This window comes from Ciconia boyciana, chromosome 12, assembly GCF_034638445.1.
Source record: "Ciconia boyciana chromosome 12, ASM3463844v1, whole genome shotgun sequence".
In the NCBI taxonomy this organism is placed as follows: domain Eukaryota; kingdom Metazoa; phylum Chordata; class Aves; order Ciconiiformes; family Ciconiidae; genus Ciconia; species Ciconia boyciana.
The window spans coordinates 10,631,494-10,649,065 of NC_132945.1; the positions used below are offsets into that span (position 1 = coordinate 10,631,494).

Here is a 17,572-nt window from a genome sequence, read left to right on the forward strand (position 1 = left end):
GCAAGCATTTAACCTTAACTCCTCAATTTATCAGTCTTTTTCAAGAAAAAAGATCCATCTTTGCTAGATTTCCCTCCTAAAAGCTTCCTCAGCTGCTCTTTCAGCAAGCCTGTCACCAGGAAGAAAGCAAGATATTAGTCAGGTTCATGCTTATTTAATAAAAAACTTGCATATGCAGTAGGGACTGAAAGTTAGTCTTTATTTAAAAAACGCTTGCAAACTAGAGTACAATTTTGCAGTGCAAAACAGATCTGAGGACTCGCTCGATTTACCCTGTGCTCCAACAGCACTCAGCTTAGTAATTAACTGACTAGTTATTCACAGCTTAGAGCAGGGAGCCATGCAGTCACCAAAGAAGTCAGCAAGTATGCCCAGAACACCGTGCAAAGGATATCTCAAGTCTCGCTATTTCATAAGGAAATCAGAGGCTCCACTGATGTCAGCTCCAGGAAATGAGCCACAGGCAGATGATGCCGGAAGCAGGCCTTATATTTAGTACTGAGTCACCCACTTTATTAAATTCAAAAGACACAAAAGGTGGGTGTGGAGAGGGGATACACGGAAAAAAAAAATGAACAAGTTATTCCCTTGAGATCACGGTCAATGGGGAGTCTAGGGTTGGGTAGGGTTTTTTTTTTTAAAGAGAGAAAGAAACTAAAGATGACCTGGGAACCCTTTCTGAACTTTCACTGGAAAAGCAGTTGCCAGATCTGCTGCACTTCCCAGGGCAGAAGCCAGCACCGAAAATGCTGCAGACATTTGCGGTACCATTGGGGTTTGCTCTGGTCAGTCCTGCACGCAGGTCTCAGGCCTAAGCACCACTAGTTCTGAGACACTTTCCCATCCTTTCTGCTATGTCTTCTTTGAGACAAAACAGAGGCCACTGGAAGGAACTTGGAGTGAAGAATATTTTTAAGCCAGTTTTGCAGCTCCACCTAACCCACCATGAAGTGCACCTGGCACCTATCAGGCCCCAAAGAAGACACTTTTCTTTGGGTGATTACAACAGCATGAGGTGAAGGCTGATGAAGACCCAAGCATACAAAGAGGAACTGACCTGGACACACAGTAAAACTGCACCCAAGTAGGGCAGACATCATCACTGCAGGCTGCCATCCAAAGGCCACCCTGTCCCTCTCCTCCTCCTCAGCATTTTGGTCCCCCCATCCCAGCTCGCTGTGGGATCAAATGGACATCAGCACAGGGAAGGAGGGGCAGAGCAGAGAGGGACCACCCTTGCACGGTACCCCAGTTAGACCAGCTCAGCCAGACCACAGACCAGGCCACTGGAGAAAGGGTGGCACTAGGTCTGGTAGAAGGGTCTTGCAGGCACAAACATAATTTTCCATCTTTCTCCTCTGCTGCCAGGTCTGTCCATCTCCCAAGCTAGTCCTTGACATGGCTTAGGCAATCCTCTGCTCACCTGGAGAAGATACTCTAGATGACTATCCACCTTAAGTCACTACTCAAGGAAATAGTGCTTTATACTAGAATTGCACTATTGCGGAACACAAGCAACTGTTTGCCTAAGATTTCTGAACAGCGAAGCTGTTCTGATCCATTTTCTGGCAACATCCAGTTTAGACACATTTACAATTGAGAAGTATAAAGCATTCATGTGGACTGCATCCTCATGCAATAAACTTCAGGTTAATTTGCAAAAGCTGCAATTTAATAGGAATGTAGTTCTTTGTACTAAGGTCTTCTGACATGCAGAAAAAAAAAGTTTTAAGAGACACCAAAAACCAATCTTAACTGCAGATTGTACCACAATACACATGACAGGAGTACAGATTTGTTCATAAGAGATTCATATTTTCATACAAGTCCATCATAAGCATTTTCACTTTCTGTCAATGATAAATACTCTGCAGCCTGAGCAGCAGCAGCAGCTCTGCAAAGTTTTCAGCTACTTGAGCCAGACTTTTCCCCTGAGAAGACTCACCTTCCAAATACTAGAACATAAATACCATTACCAAAGCCAAGCACTGTACCTCATTTTGATTTAAAAAGTCAACAGCAAACAAGAGCTATCTCTAATGCCAAGCATCACCAGTGACTTGCCTACAAAAGCAGCCTATTAGATTACTAATAAAATTGGGTGTAATCTTCAAAATAAGATTACAACAGCAAAAAGGATGTGGCTTGAAAAATAAATCCATGGACTGTAGCAAGACTGGCAATTATGCAGAACCAGAGGTCAGAAGCTGCTTAATATCTTCCACCTATATGCAAGAGGAGGTTATACCACTGCAGTCACAGCCTGCGCCAACCAGCAAAGAGACATTTAGCCAACTGTTGACCACTGTCCAGACCAGTCTGCTGCAAACCGCTCCTGGCTAGTGGGGAGGCTGTGGGAGACTGCCACTGGGTGGCTCTTCAGTCCCACACAACTCATCTGTGGGTGACCTCCCACTATCAGAAATGTTTCAGTGCTGGGGAGTCAAGGCAAAGCTGGTACAGTCACAGACCAACCTGGGCAGCAGCCCATATGCCCAGCCCAGCCTAAGACGATCTTTAAGGAGTCACTGGTATCTCATCCGGACATCCTGCCAGATGCTGTATGTAGAAGATTTTGGCACGCGTCTCATTGTGTTGTGCAAAGTGGGCCTACAAATTCAGCTGTGTTGAACTAGTCCAGAATCTCATCTCAAGGGACCTTGAAGCTTTTCCTGGTATTTAGCTCATGCTTGCATTTGTTGGCTTCCCCCCTAACTGCTCCTTTTGCCTTAGACACCAACAGAAAGTCTTCTGTAGGATGGACCTGCTGGAGAGGCTAACTTCAGGGGCTCCCACGACTACTGCACTCTTTTCAGATACGTGGAAAGGCAAGGTAGATCTGGATTACCACTCACACATACACTGCAAGTTGTCACCCACAGCCTTCTGTCCCTGGAGTACAATCTTCACCATACAGCTCATTACACTGTTAATTAGTAAGCTGTCTCACATTTTCCAGCCCATAAAAAACAGCTACTAGTAGCAGACTGATCTCTATGCTGTGAAGCCAGTCTTTGCTTTGATTGCAGATTTCTTATACTCTCAAGTCTGTTGCTGCTGCTGGGTTTAATGCTTTATGAATTAGGGTTAAAAAAAACCCCTCATCCTTCCAAATTGGAAAAAAAACCCCACACGCATCTACAGATCCTACATAAAGCCAAGACTAAGTAAGGCATGCTATCTGATGGAAGGCACAAAGCAACTTTGCAGCTCAAGTAGGAGGGGAAGATCTATAGCTGGGAGCAATAACACCACATGGTACAACATGGATTATACCAAAGAGGTCCACATGCTGATCAAGAATGTTAGCTACGAGTGTTACACATCAAAGGGCAATGCACTAAAAGAAAGTGCAATACCTTGCTATGTGCCAAGTTGATATCAACCCAATCCACAAAGCCTTAATTGCTAAAGTGAATTATTGACCGGTACTGATTGTAAAGACTCTTGCATAACAGGGAGTTTCAAGACCATTAGTACAGGGCAGAATCTTACTCCATTTCATGGCTTCCCAAGACCTCTTTATATAGAACCTCAGAAGACAGGGAGCAAAGGGACCGACTAAAACAACCCTATATAACACAGAAAAAGGGTATATACCCCTTAGAGAAGGGGGAGGCAGGCATAAAAGGTCTTGCCACTAGCAATGGATCTAACTAAAGTAGGCTGGACACTGCCATAACCACCCATCCAGGAGAGCTACAGTAACTTCCAGGAGCTTCTTAGCTGGGCAGAAGCAACGTAAGTTTTTCAAGTTTTCAACAAGAAGTCTGACTTTGCTGCCTTTGCTTGAGCATTTGTTTATATAAAACAGTGGCAAGAGCCCAGCTGGAAATTAGATCAACAAGAACATTACAAAGGGGTGGGCAACAGAAGGGCAGGGGCAGGATTGCACTGGAACCTCCCATCCATGTCCCCAAGGAAAGCTTAGTCCCAACCTCAACCAAACAGTGCAGAAAGGAACAGGCTAAAGTTTAGGTCAGACATTAAGGCCACTTATTCAAAATATCTTCCGTTTTCAGAAGGCCCAGTTTCCCATCTCTCCTTATAGAAAGGTGAATTCTACCTAAGTAAGGATTCAGAAATTTGCTTTTACTTATGCACTGAGAAACATGAACACGTTTGTAAATGTATTTCCATTTGTTCTCTATTGACTTGCTTCAAAGTGTTGCTATCTCAGAAACAGTTCTTAAAAGCAGGGGCCAACCTTCTCCCTGTTTGTCTGCACGATACCAATCATAACAGGATAACTTTACATACACTTACAAACACCCTATGTATTCCCTAAAATAAAGTCCTCACAATCCATTCTTGGAGGCAAAACATTTTGTGCAGAATTCAGGAAGAAAAAGATAATTGCAATATTGCTTTGGAACTCACTTCCTTTATTTCTGTGACCAGCTGGAGACAAGCACCTTGTTCTATGCTGGGTCAAGGAAGTGTTTAACTACAAGATTTGTAGTGGAATATATATATGTATATACCACTGCAGCTGCTCAGGAGTTATAGTAGAAGGCAAAGCCTGTTTTAACCCAAAGAAAACAGCGACAGGCTGGAATATCAGCCTGCTCATCAGCGTCCTGCTGCAGAGGCTCCACGGTAGGAGAGCTTCCAAGACTGTCCCTGGGACGAGACTCAGCACCCTGGAATCTCAAAACCTCAGCCCTGCTCCAAACCCAAACAACACTCCACAGACCCCTCCCAGCCGATTAGCAGGAAGGAGCACAAGATTGCGATGGCAGCATAAACAAGGCCCCGAGATTTATGATCTTTCAGACACTGGTTAGCAAGCGACCCAGCTGAAGCACCGCTTCACAAAATATGAATGCCAATTACAGGGCTGGGTAGCTTGAATTCAAGTTTCCACTTGGTTAGCGCTGTTCTGGACACAGAGAACTTTGATGCTCGCCCAGCAGTTTTGCCTGCCAGGAGGAGCTGTGCTGAGCCCTCCCAGAAAGACAGGGACAGCAACTGTGAAAACACATGGGACCTCATCCACCATCCCCATCCTTCCCATCAGGGCAGAGTCAAAGGCAGCAAGTTCAGTCCTACTGTTTGTGAAAGTAGAGCAAGACACTCTTCTACCTTGTAGCATTGGAGAGACAGCGAGAGAAGACCACCAGCAGTCCCCCTCCCCTGTTATTTTGAGCACAGCCCATCAAGCAGAAGTCCTGACACCATGGGCTTCTGCGGCCAGGGCTGAGACAGGACCACATACACTAGCAACATCACTGGGGCAAAGACCAATACAAACATTAAAAAACCAAAACCTGATCAAATTTAGGAAGATACACACACATTGCTACAAATATGGTAACCCAAAATGTTCCAGTCTCCAGTTCCCGTTGGAAGCTAATGGGTACATCAGAGGCGGGATGCTCTCATGAAACAAAAACACTCATCTCACCACTCTATGTTGACACAAACTGCATCGCTCGTAGCCACTATTTCTGGCACTAACAATGCCAAGTGTTACATGGCACTTCCAGCATGCAGAAGCAGGAACACACCTCGCTCACCCAGTCAGCTCCTGTGATGCCAAGCTGCAAAGATACTTCGAGGGAAAGAGCATATAGAAAAGCAGGACTTTAGCTATAGTTTTCAGACTCTGACACAACAGGCAGGGAAGAACACGTAAATTGCACACAGCTGACCATGCAACCTTGTTTCAGTAACAACCCACTGCACATCACCTTCCATCTAATCCAGAGAGGGTACAAGCTTCTGTTATCAAAGGTCTTCAACCTGCGTTTTAAACATCTTGTGCATTCAGCTCTGGAGAGCCCTAATTTAATCCCTAACATATTGGCAAAAAAATCAGTCCCATATATACAAATTGAGTGCAGAATCACATGCCTTCCTATTTTCTTTCTAGTATCAAAATACTTCTCATATGTCAATCTCCAAAAAAAGTGAGGGAGAACAAAGGGGATTTTTCTTAAGCTTCATTTCCCACCACCTCAATGAGACACAACATTTCAGTAGAAACCCAAGAGGATGTCCCTAGAGTTCTGCAATTAATTCTTTCTTTTTTCCCTAGCAAGACAGTCTCCCCATCATCTGGAGCCAAGGCAACAGAAGCAGTTCTAGCAAAAAAAACTCCAGCAGGATCTGCACTAATGGGACCCAGGTCAGGGGCAGAATTACCTACTGCATGGCAAAGGCGAGCCCTCTCTGGCTACTGCACCAGCAGTCACTGACACCTCCTGCAAAACACAGCACCTCCCCGAACCACAGCCTCGTTCAGCACCTGATATTGGAAACACTGACACAGGACAGCAGCACTTCTGATGTTATTCAGCCTGTCTCATCTCCCAGAGTATCAGATTTTCTTCTTTATGCTTTGTCCCAAATTGGTGTTTTGCAGGTTTTTCCTTGTTTTGACCTGACCCTGCAGTGGGCAACAGTTCACATCACCTTAAGTTCCTGTATTTATACAATTTTAAAAAGCAGCCTAGCTAGCATTTTTTTGAAGAAAAATTCATTTTCCTCTAGCAAAAAAAGTCTGTAGTAAAGACATAACTGCAGGAGTCAGTTTTTCCATTTTAAGAATTTGATATATGAACAAATAGCCCGTTGACTCTCAGCTGAAGTAAAAACATGCAACTGAGTTAGACAAAGGCTGAAGGCTCTGTCCCTAGGCTTTGGGAGAAACAAAATCCTTCTACTGTCCTTCCACAGCCAGTTTCATGACTGTTTACAAAGGTTTTATAAGAGAGACAATATTTCACATTTTAAGGGGTTTTTTTACAGTCTAGTCTAGAATAGAAGAACCAGAAACAGAACAGGCCAAGGCAGAGTCTACAAAAATTGAAGAGAAAAAGGCATTTCAGAGAGATGTTTGATCAACAAGGTCATGTAAACCATTCCAGGCCCATAGAGCATGCTAGTCAAACAGTCATGGAAACAGGCAATGGGCAGAATCTCCCTGCCCTCCTCCGCTCATTTATTCGCACCCAGCCATAAACAACCGTAGAGGCTTATGGCTAAGCTGCAGGCTTCAATTGCTAGGCAGCACCGCCTGCTTCCACATCCCGGATGAGCTGCATGCTGCCTTCCCCCACAGAGGGGGCAGGAGTCTGTGAGTAGCTGCCATTTGCTACCACCCTGCAAAACAACTTGCTGCCTCACACAAGCATGGCCAAAGACAGTGGAAAACAAATTAAACAATGCAAGAAGTAAACAGTGGAGGTTCATGAGTTAGAGAACAGATGCCCAGAGCAATCGACTCTTCCTTTCTGCTATCCCACGGCCAAGCACTCAGACTTGCCTGAGAAGTCTTGGGTTTGAGGCTTGGCTTTTCCAACAGGCAGTGGAGGAATGAGATCACCACACCAGATACTGGTCAACCTCTTGCCCTTAATGTTTTTTTTCTGTTTATAAGAAGAGGGAGGAGCGTGCAGCTCAGGTCTCGATAGACAGGGCTGAGCCAGAGGCTGCGCGGCAGGAGCAGTCTCCTGGCCCTCATACTTCTCCCTGCAGCACTTGAGCTGGGACATACTTAAACTGGCCCCCTGATGCCTAGTGCAGCCCCAAAATGTTGCTGTTCCTTTTGCCGGGCATCAAAACACTGGTCAACATGAAAGCAAGAAGATAAAAGGCTGTGTTTTTAGGCCAGGATTGCTATCTTCCCTTGAATGCATGGCCTCCAGCCATTGAAACAGGACACATGCCCTTTCTCACCCAACTCCCTGCCAAGCTCACACTGCTCTGCTACCTGGCTGTTGTAGGAAGCACTTGCCTTCATTTTCAGCTGGCCAGAGCTCTGTCCTTCCTTCCTAGAGCTAATGACCTGCGAGTCTGCTGGACCTTCCTCTGTAAAAGCACCTCCCCATCCAGGAACCCATTCCATCCCCAAACGCTCTGCCCAGAAAGCAGAGCCTCAGGGTCCTCCTGCCACCCATGAGACACCTTGCTATCGCTCCAAGATGTTACTATCACGGGTAATGAAGATAAGCGCTTCTGCCAGTATTTTCTTAACAACTGCCTAAGCCAAGATAGGCATTTAAGGAATCAAAAAGGGCCTTGACTGCTTCCTGCCCCGAGGCTCAGTGATATGGGACCCATTCATTTCTTCACCCCATCCAGCCAACTCTCTCCACTAACAAGGATGGACCAGGGGGCTGAACTTCCAGGCCGCTGAACTACAAAGCCTGTGGTCTACAGTTTTCAACTCTTTCAGGTCCTGCAAGAAGCATGGCTAAAACCTTACTCAATATCTACAATAACTACACGGCTGGCAGTCAGACACTTGGCTGTACACCTCCCTGACACCAGTCACCTTAGCACTTCTGGATCCATTAGCAGCAAACAGATTTTCTGAGGTATTTTACAGCTGAAGGGCTTCCCACGGCTGCCAGCGCCCCAGAAACCAAGATGTGAACGTGTTGTGTACAGTTTTCAGCCTGCTGAAAAGAAAGGCTATTTTTAATCCAAGCCTACGTAGGGTGGGGCTCAGTCTCCAACCAGGCCAAAAAGCCACTACAATCCACAAGACCAATGTCTGGCAACCTTTTCTTGCAAGCTGATGTCTGTTCTATTTTGGGGATGGGAGGAATTTAGAATAAAAAGATATATAAATTAAAAACAAAAGAGGCTATGAAAAGTGAATAGAGGGAAGGGCCAGACTTATCCTGTGTATTTTGGTCTAAAGAGCAGGGCTCTAAAAGAACACAAATCAGAATTACTTTATTTTCCATTTCCTACAGCAGTTTATAAAGTATCATTTATAACATGGGCTGAGAAGAGTACAGCCCCAGTATATTTTGTACAGGAGGAAGAGCCAACCTGTGGCTCCTTGCACAGCAGTGAGATCCTTGGGAGGACGAGGCAGGAAAATGGTCACCAGCCATGGACATACCACCAGGATCCTATAAAAGGTTTCCTATCTATCTCAGACACCAATACAACAGCTGTTGGGACACCTTGTTCTTTCGATGTTGGGACCACAAAAAAGACAAAGCAGAGCCACCAAAGTGACCTGAGGATTACAAAATAAGAGCAGTTTTGCTTATTTAGCATTTATGGCCAACAGGCAACCAACCCACTAAAAGCAGAAATATTTTGTATGCTCTCAGCACCTAAATGAGCCTAAGATCACACAGACTTCCTACATAAACATGCCACTAGGTTTTATTTGTTACAGGCACTGTCTCAACTTGGCATTCAAGCCAGCTCAACACAGCCATTTACTTTGCCATATTAACCTCACCTTCCTTGCAGTACACAGGTCACTGGTCTAAAAGAGGGTACATACAGCTTCTCTCACAGTCTTCAGATACCCCTTTAACATCCATCCATCCACAAACTGTGAAACACTCACATAGGCATCAGCATCTCTAGAGCTCCTTCTTCACCTGACCAGGGCTGGATTATTAACCCCACTACAGAAGTCTGCAATTACTTCTCTTGGCAGAATGCAAAAAGGGGAGAACAGAAGAGGCGGTACACTGGGCTAAGTGGAGGACCAGCAACGATGAACCTCAAGCACTGCTATAATTTCGGTCATGGATTTCTTAGGAAAAAAGCCAACTCTTAAGCAACACTGTGAAGTTCAACACAGATTTTATAAGCATAGCAGCAAGACTGGATGCTGAACGCCTCTCAACACTAGGTAATATATTCATGGCCAACATCACTTCTTCCTTCCTTTTCCACCTGTAAGTGACAGCACCAACTGCCTGCCCTCTCACTTCCATCACTAAGGGCAGTATGTGATGGGGAAACAGTGAATGGGAGAGCAAACTCCATTTTCAGCTTCAAAAAGAAAAAACAAAAAAGCTTACTTCAAAACATCAGAAATTAGGCCTCCTGCAGAGACACTACACCTTATCTTCTCTTGAAGATCACAGTAATAGTCTCTCTTCCCAACTATGCAGTGGGCACTCCCAGCAGCATCTGTGAGCTGTCACTCTTTTTACAGGAACAAAAAACCTACTGAAGAGGCAGGAAAAACAGCTGTAAGCATTTCAGAGAAGGAAATGAGACAAGGAGACTGGTTAGAAGCATATGGCCCATATGGATTGACATGAGCAATCGGCAGCAGTCCTAACCAGACTTCCCATTTTGGATAGTTGTCCTGCTCCCACATCCTCAGATGCATGTCAAACCAATAATTATTTTATTTCTTCCTACTGATTCCCAAATGTCAGTAGTGCACAGCCGCCGCACCCCGCAAGGACAGTCTGGATGTTGCAGGAGGAGCCAATTTGCACCCAGGAACGTGCACATCACCCCACAGTACACGGCGTTGGAGAGCACAGACCAGCCGGCGCAGGGGACACACAGAAGGGGACCTAAGGCAAGTAGCCCACCTGCCAGGGATGCTGCATTTCCACAGGCAGCGGTCATCTTCACAGCTCACAGCTGCTGAGAGGTAGAGATAAACTACCAGGAATCAACTGGCAAAACAAGCAAAAGGGAAAGACTAGCTCTCAATAGCTCCATCTCTGCTGATAGCAACTCTCCTGGGGACACGAAGGCTACCTCTTCATCATCACACCACTCACAAACCCAGTGACAAAGCTAGCTTTGAGTAGCCCAAGTGTTAACCCACAAAACCCAGACGTGAAACTCTAGCTGTTAGAGAAGCACACATGATATAATTCTTCCAAGCGGGCCAGACAGGACTTGCTTGTCATTCTTGGCATTTTTAATCTATTACCATAAAAACCAACAGATTACAGATTCCCAGGAGACCGGCAGATGCCACAGCGACTGAGTGCACTGGCCATCACAGCTCAGCACCCTGTCCAGGGAGGTCCACACCCCTCTGATGGGAACAGACCTGCTGGGAGAGGGTAGACCATTGCTTGTTAGCAGCACTGACGTCAGACATGCCCACCACAGGGAAGAGCTCGATTACCTCCAATGCCACCACTTCCGAATTGAACAGCATGGTATTAGCAAAGGGCAGATGGGCATGTCCTCTCCTCCCACCCACCCCACTCTCCACCCCTTTTAAGTGGAGACTTCTGCCTTCCAGCTGCATCAATTCATCACATTTTCTTGCTCAGCAGTACAAGAAGACAGGTTGCTCTTTACATGGCTGGCACCTTATCACACAGGGTCACACTAAACACCTGAAATCTCAAACACAGCGCCTGCTGCCCAGGCTTGGGCTCTGCAGCTACTAACACTCATGAGTCCCATCTTTTGGCTGTAATCAAATCATCTCTTCGATCATCAGTTAAAAGGGTGGGCATCCATCACCTTCCACAGGCAGCACGCACTCAGTGCCACAGCACACCCACCCCGGGAGGTGTGCTGGTGCGATGTGTCAGGTGAGACTGGGTGGGCTGGGGGCTGCAGCACAGCGAGACAGGGCAGGAGGATTTCTCACAGCCGGGATTCCTGTCCCCAAGCTGATGGCACAGTGTGGCAATGCCACCCAGCCAGACTCATGCCGCTTGCTGATAAAGCAGAGGAAGCGTACACCTAACCTAGCCCTTCACTTGGGAAACAGATCTGCACAAAACAGGAGACTTCTCACAGGCCATGCTGCAGCGCTCCAAGTGAATCTCACAGCACAGAATGTGACAGAGAGGTTGTTATCCAAGTCCCCACTTCAGAAAAACCTGACCTAGAGGCAGGAAGAACATCCAGGGCAGGAAACACTAGCGAGGATGGACAGGACAAGCCTGACCCGTCATCTACAACTTCAGCATTGAAGAGCATGAGGTCGGCAGCTGCTAAGACTGAAGCCGTACTAAATGCTGCTGCGTCTAAGCACCCACCCACCTCACACCCACTCCCAGCACAGACCACGCTGGGGATACCTACTTTTAATTCCCTGCCAGCCAATAAATCCAAGAGAGACAGTACACCCATATGAACACCCAAACCCAAGTGTGTGGAGCAGGGGACACAACAGTAGCACATTCATGGCCAGCAGTCACATGGCTGAAAGCAATTACAGTCACCATCAGCTGAGCTGCCACTGCTCAGAGGACCTCCAGGGTGGCCAGTTAGCATCATTTCTCCCAGCCACACCACCCAGAGCCCAGATGTTAGACCATCACCCAACTGCCTTCAATCATGAGATCACACCCTCTCACCCTTCGCACCTACTGATCTACCAGCAGCAAGAGTAGCAGGTACCTCCAGGCTGGAAAAGGGCTTTAATGGTGCAATCAGGGAAAGCTGATTCTGTGTTAGAGCCTGAGCAACTCCCTGGGATGATCAGAGGGGAAACAGTCCTTCCATGCTCCCCCCACCAGCAACGCTGCAGGCAGAGCTCAGCCAAGACCTACTCACCACAAAGAGAGCCACTGCTGCTTGTGCAATAATCCAGTTCCCAAAGTGCCAATAACAATGTATATGCAAAGATGTCAACAGATGCCTATCAAAGGGTTTGGGGACCAGTGATAGGAAAGAGCAAGGTGATAATGTGACATTCATTAGAGTAACCAAACAATACTGATTTAATACAACCTTGCATCACCCTCATTAAAAGACTTGGTCTCAGTTTTGCAACGTACTTGAAATGAAAAGATATTCAGGAATGTTTTGCTCTGCATATGCATTACGGTTATTTGGTAAACTTTTTAAATTCAGTATTTAACTCTACCTTTCACACAGATTTGGTGGTAGAAGTTTCTGGATTCATGTTTGGCTTTTTTGATGTAATTAGCAACTTTAAGTACTTCAGGAGCTCAATATCCAAAAAGATACACAGAATACTTAATACACAATAGTACTTAGTTCAAAAAGTGCCGACAAGGAACTTCTCAGTAGTAACTAATAAGTTAAAAATTAATATATGTTATTGCACCATGCAGGTTGATAGTTTGTCAGTCACATGTTTAAACAGCTGGCACCAAGAGATGAGAATCTGCTTTTCTATGCTGAATTACTGCTCTAACATACACAGAGGCAAAGGTAATATTCAAAGCCTGAACAAAACACCAACTTAAACCATGTTTCTTTTGCTGTTTATTGCTACTCTGTGGCACGCAGATAAAAACCGAGTTGTAGCCACATAAATTTCACCTGTCCATCTCTCTGCAAACTGCAAAGCAACGCTGTAGCAGTTGACATCTCTGTCCTTCCTCCTCCACATTTGCTTTCTAACTCTCTTCTTGATCAGAAGCATCACCACGTCCCTGCACAGGGTTAACCTGCAGGCAGGTTAACCGTGTTGGCAGGTCAAGAGCCACCCTCGAACACCGTTGTCAAACACCATTAGCGAGCTGGGACTGTGCTGTGCAGGGCACTGCTGGATCTATACGAAACCCATGCTGGAATAATGCAAACAAGCCAGGCGCTGCTTTACCGTCACTTCCTCTGCCACAGGCAGTTCACATGCAAGAAAATCAAGCTAACAGGCTTGTATCTAACTAAAGAGGGACAAATGTCCCCAGTGGATTCTGGTCCACAGCACTCAGCATCATAAGAAGGAAAGAGATGCAAAACATTGTAACTTAAAAAAAAAAAAGAAAAAGAAAAAAACTGAAAAATTTGCTGCAAAACAGAACTCACTCAGCCTTTGGTTTTGCTGAAAACACAGCCTCTTTGTGTTTCACCACCTATCATTTAATGCTATGTAAAATAGGTTACCAAGAACACAGATAGGGTGTACTTGGGCAACATCACCAAATAAACTACTACCACCTGAAGTATCACCACCAAGACAACCTCAAGTGCTAAATTAAGCTCTCTTAAGTGATCAAGTGTAATCACTACCATCTACTTTGACAAGGAAGTGGATTAAAATATCTATATGGAAAGATTATGGACACACCCTCCCTAAACTCACTGCCACTCATGTAAAAAGAAAAGCATTTCTCTTCTCCCGATGCATTACACTACACACATTAGCAAAAACACAACTCCTGCGCTGATGCTCCAAGAAGTGGAGCACTTGCAGTTTTACTACACAAAAGACTGAGACATACTTCCAACATGAAGTTTACCTATAAAGCTATTCACAAGGCACTTGGATCACTTAGATCACTGGCAGCTGCTTAAGCAAAATTACTGAATTGCTGTCCCTAACATCCTTTTCAATCAATCATTGAGTAGCACTCTCATTTGCTTCCTTCAAGTCAGAACTGTTGTATTTCCACTTCTCCAAAGCCAGTTAAGTTGCTGCACTAGAAAGCCAAGTAAACACAGGAAAGAGTTACTAGAAGATCCCGCATGAGTGGATTCAGCAGCAAACCCATTTAACAAGGCTGCAATTCCTTCACTCACCATCTTAATCTCACAACAATTGAAACCCGGAGCAGAGAAGTCAGTAAGGGAGCCCCAGGGGAAGGAGTTCCTCTGCATTTATCCCAAAACCGAGCATCCATCAGCCGAATACCTAATGAAGTCGTCAGTCCCCAGAGCCCTCCCCACTGTGAAGCTAATCTAGCCAAAACTAGTAAATAGGTTTCTGGAGTTTTGGGCATTCTTTAATCTGGGGAGATATTTGCCTACTTTATAGGAGGGGAAACTTGGTCAGATTAGCTTTGATAAGAGAACAAAGACCCTGGTTAAGCATAATTCTTTATATCTAGCACTGAATAACTGAGTTTAATAATCACATTATGATCTCTTAAACCCAGACAAAGAATGAGTAATGCATCTTTCACAAGCAGAGAATTCCTTCAAAGGAGCTTGGTTACAACCAAGCAACATCCTCAAATTGTTAAACTTGGCAAGATTAATAGGCTGTGATAACAGCAGTGTTTCACAAAGATTTCTCTTAGCAAATTATTTTATAACATACTTTTTTTTTTTAAAGAGTTATTCAGATGCAAACCAGCAGATCTGGGATTTAAGTTCTCTGCGTACACACACCCCACAGAAGGCCATCAAACACCCCCGGGGCAGAAATCAGCTGCAGAATATTGCACCCAGGGGACTCGCCTTGTGTCCACTAATCCCCCCCGAAACACTGCTCTCCACTGACAAACTACCAGCAGCTCCTCTTTGCACAAGATTTCTTTTCAAAACAGATTGAATTTCTATACATCATTATGCGCAGCACTAACACATGTTGATCTCTGTAACTATTCCCTCTTTATATCCAGGTTCCAGCTGTTGTCTTTAAAGTTACTCTCAGCAAGTCTCCCAGCATTAAGGAGTTTTTTTTCTCAGGTTACCAGGCTCACTGGAGAAGTCACAAGTGTTACTGGTTGAACAATGGCTCCAAGTTCTCATGCAAAGGCAATTTATCTGAGATATCTATTATCTTTTATAGTCTCTTCTACAGACTGACCAAAAACAGGAAGCCCAGCTCTCATGTGCACACGCATTCCACTGGGATTGTGTAACAACAATAACAACCTCAGAGGCTGATTCAATGGCATTTGCTCAGAGCTACACCAACAGCTCTCCTGAACAGAAATAAATGAGTTCAAGTGATGCCCTGCTTGAAGGTATGGATGCTATTACAGAGCAGACACATGCAGCCTGTCCCAAGGAAGCATTAACTGGAGCTGAGATTCCCATTCACATGTCTCACCACTATGTCTACTTAGATAAAAACTTGCAACTGGAGAACAGTGCCGGCAGAGTTTGGTACCTCTGTGAGCAGTGGGACTTGCTGCTCTCCATTAGAATACTTACACCCAGTGCCAGCGTACCCCAGCCTTTCCTATGCAAAGGAAAGTCCAAAGCTTCACCTCCTGAAAAATTCCCTGCTCTTCCCCTTCCCTTCGCAGGCTCCCAACAAGAAGCCATTGTTCGGGGGAGCAGGGTGACACTTCCTCTCCCAGTCCAAATTAGAGATGTATAAAAATAAACCCACGCAGCTGTCCCACTAACTCATTTTCTTTCACTCCGCTTCAATTCGATGAGAAGCCGGCTCCAGTTTCCCCACTTTTTCTGCTTTTGGGAACACTATCCTGCACAAAAGATAAAAGTTAAATGCGAACCTAATCCCCTTTTCAGTACTGCTCTGCGGGAACCCGCCGCGGGAAGCAGCACCTCCCCTCCCCTGCAGCCAGGCTCTGCTTCTACCAACTCGCACAAAGCCTGAAGTTCTGCAGAAGTCGGGGCTTTCGCTGCGCGCCCCTCTCCATCCCAGCGGCGGAGCTCACGGCACGGCCCCGCCGCACCGACCCCGCTAACGGCGGCCACGGGGCAGCGCATCTCCCGCGCCCGCGCCGGGCCCGCTCCGGCTCAGCCCGGGGGTGAAGTTTTCCAGGGGAATGGATCAGACAGGCGCCTTTTCATCGCCGCGGGGAGGCTGGAAGGGGCGGCAGGAGCGTGCCCAGCGGACACGTACTCCGCGTCCTGGCGAGCGCCGATGCGCGCTGGGCTCTGCGCCCGCTCCCCCGCTCCGCGCCCGCCCCACTGCTCCGGGACCCCCCCGAAACGGCGGCGCGGGGACACGCCTGGCCGGGAGCAGAGCCGGGCAGCAGCGAGGGCCGGGCCGGGCCGGGCCCCGCGGAGCCGCTGGGGCCGGTCGGCGCCTCCCGCCCCGCCGCCGGGATGCTCCGCCCGGGCCGGCGCACCTCCGGGTGGCGGGGCGAGCGCCGCCAACTTTCCCCAAGTTGGAGCCGCGCTGGAAGAGCTCCCGGGAGCACTCACCGCCCGTACGCCGAGCCGAGCCGAGCCGAGCCGAGCCGAGCCGTGCTGCCGCGCCGCGCAGAGCCGTGCCCCAGCCCCGCTGCCCGCGCTCGGCGCGCCCCAGCCCCGCCACCCCGGCCGGATTGGGCCGTGCGCCTGCACATCACGGCGTCCCGGCGCGGCGATTAGGCGGGCGCGGAGTCACTCAGGGCGGGGAGGAGCTGCGGCCGCAGCCAGGGCGCGCCCCCGTCCCCGCCGTCGCCGGGCTGCTCTGCCCTGCCTTCCCCTGCCTTGCCCTGCCTGCATCCCTCGTGTCCTGCCGCGCGCATCCCACCTCCCGTGCATGCATTCCTCCTGTCCTTCAAGCATCCGTCATTCTTCCCCTGCATGCAACTCTCCTCCAAGCAGGCATACCTTCTTCCCTACAAGCATCCCTGCCTCCTCCTGCGCTTGCATCCCTCCTCCCATGCAAGACTGCATCCTTTCTCCCATGCATGGGCAGCTCTGGCTCCCTCAGCCCTGCCACACAGACAGAGGAGCTCTGGGCTCCCCTTGCAACCTCCCCTTGACTCCCCAGGAGCAACCCCGCTGGGTGGTGCTGAGGCTGCTCAGGGGGAGCTCATGCTGGTGGGCACACCGGGCAAGGGGCTCCCCACACAGAGGAGCCAGGGCCTGGCCCAGAGCCTGGGTCCCACGAGGAGCATGTGGGGTGCAGGTGCCTAGGCCCTTGCACCCTGTACTCTGTGCTTCTGGGCAGGGACCGTTGCCACAGCCTTTCCCCACCTGGCCTCTGACTGTCCGATTTGGGACAGGTGGCCTCATAACTGTCCTAATTTCTACTTTTGCCACACAGACATTCACACCGAAAATTGCTAGAACGGCTCAGGAAACCAAGGGCCTTAGGGACGCTTTTGCGTAGAAATGGTGGAGAACAGAGGTTAATTCGAAAGAGGCCTTGAACTGAGAAAGAAAAAGCAAAAACCTGCTCTGGGAAGAAGGAGGTGAACGGAGAGAAGGAGCCAGGGAGCCAGAGCTGCACTGCAGAGCTCGGCCAGAAAAGGGGGAAGCCGTT

The 17,572-nt window shown here is 47.6% G+C and overlaps 1 protein-coding gene across 1 annotated transcript in view; it reads right to left on the bottom strand.

Annotated features, from left to right (window-relative positions):
• The window catches only part of PLS3 (plastin 3), a 53,900-nt gene extending 37,311 nt beyond the window's left edge, over positions 1 to 16,589 (bottom strand). Inside the window, exon 1 of the mRNA XM_072876860.1 lies at positions 16,522 to 16,589. The gene's annotated coding sequence lies outside the window, so the exon portion shown is untranslated. The remainder of the gene's footprint in view (positions 1 to 16,521) is intronic.
• Positions 16,590 to 17,572: the final 983 nt, after the last annotated feature.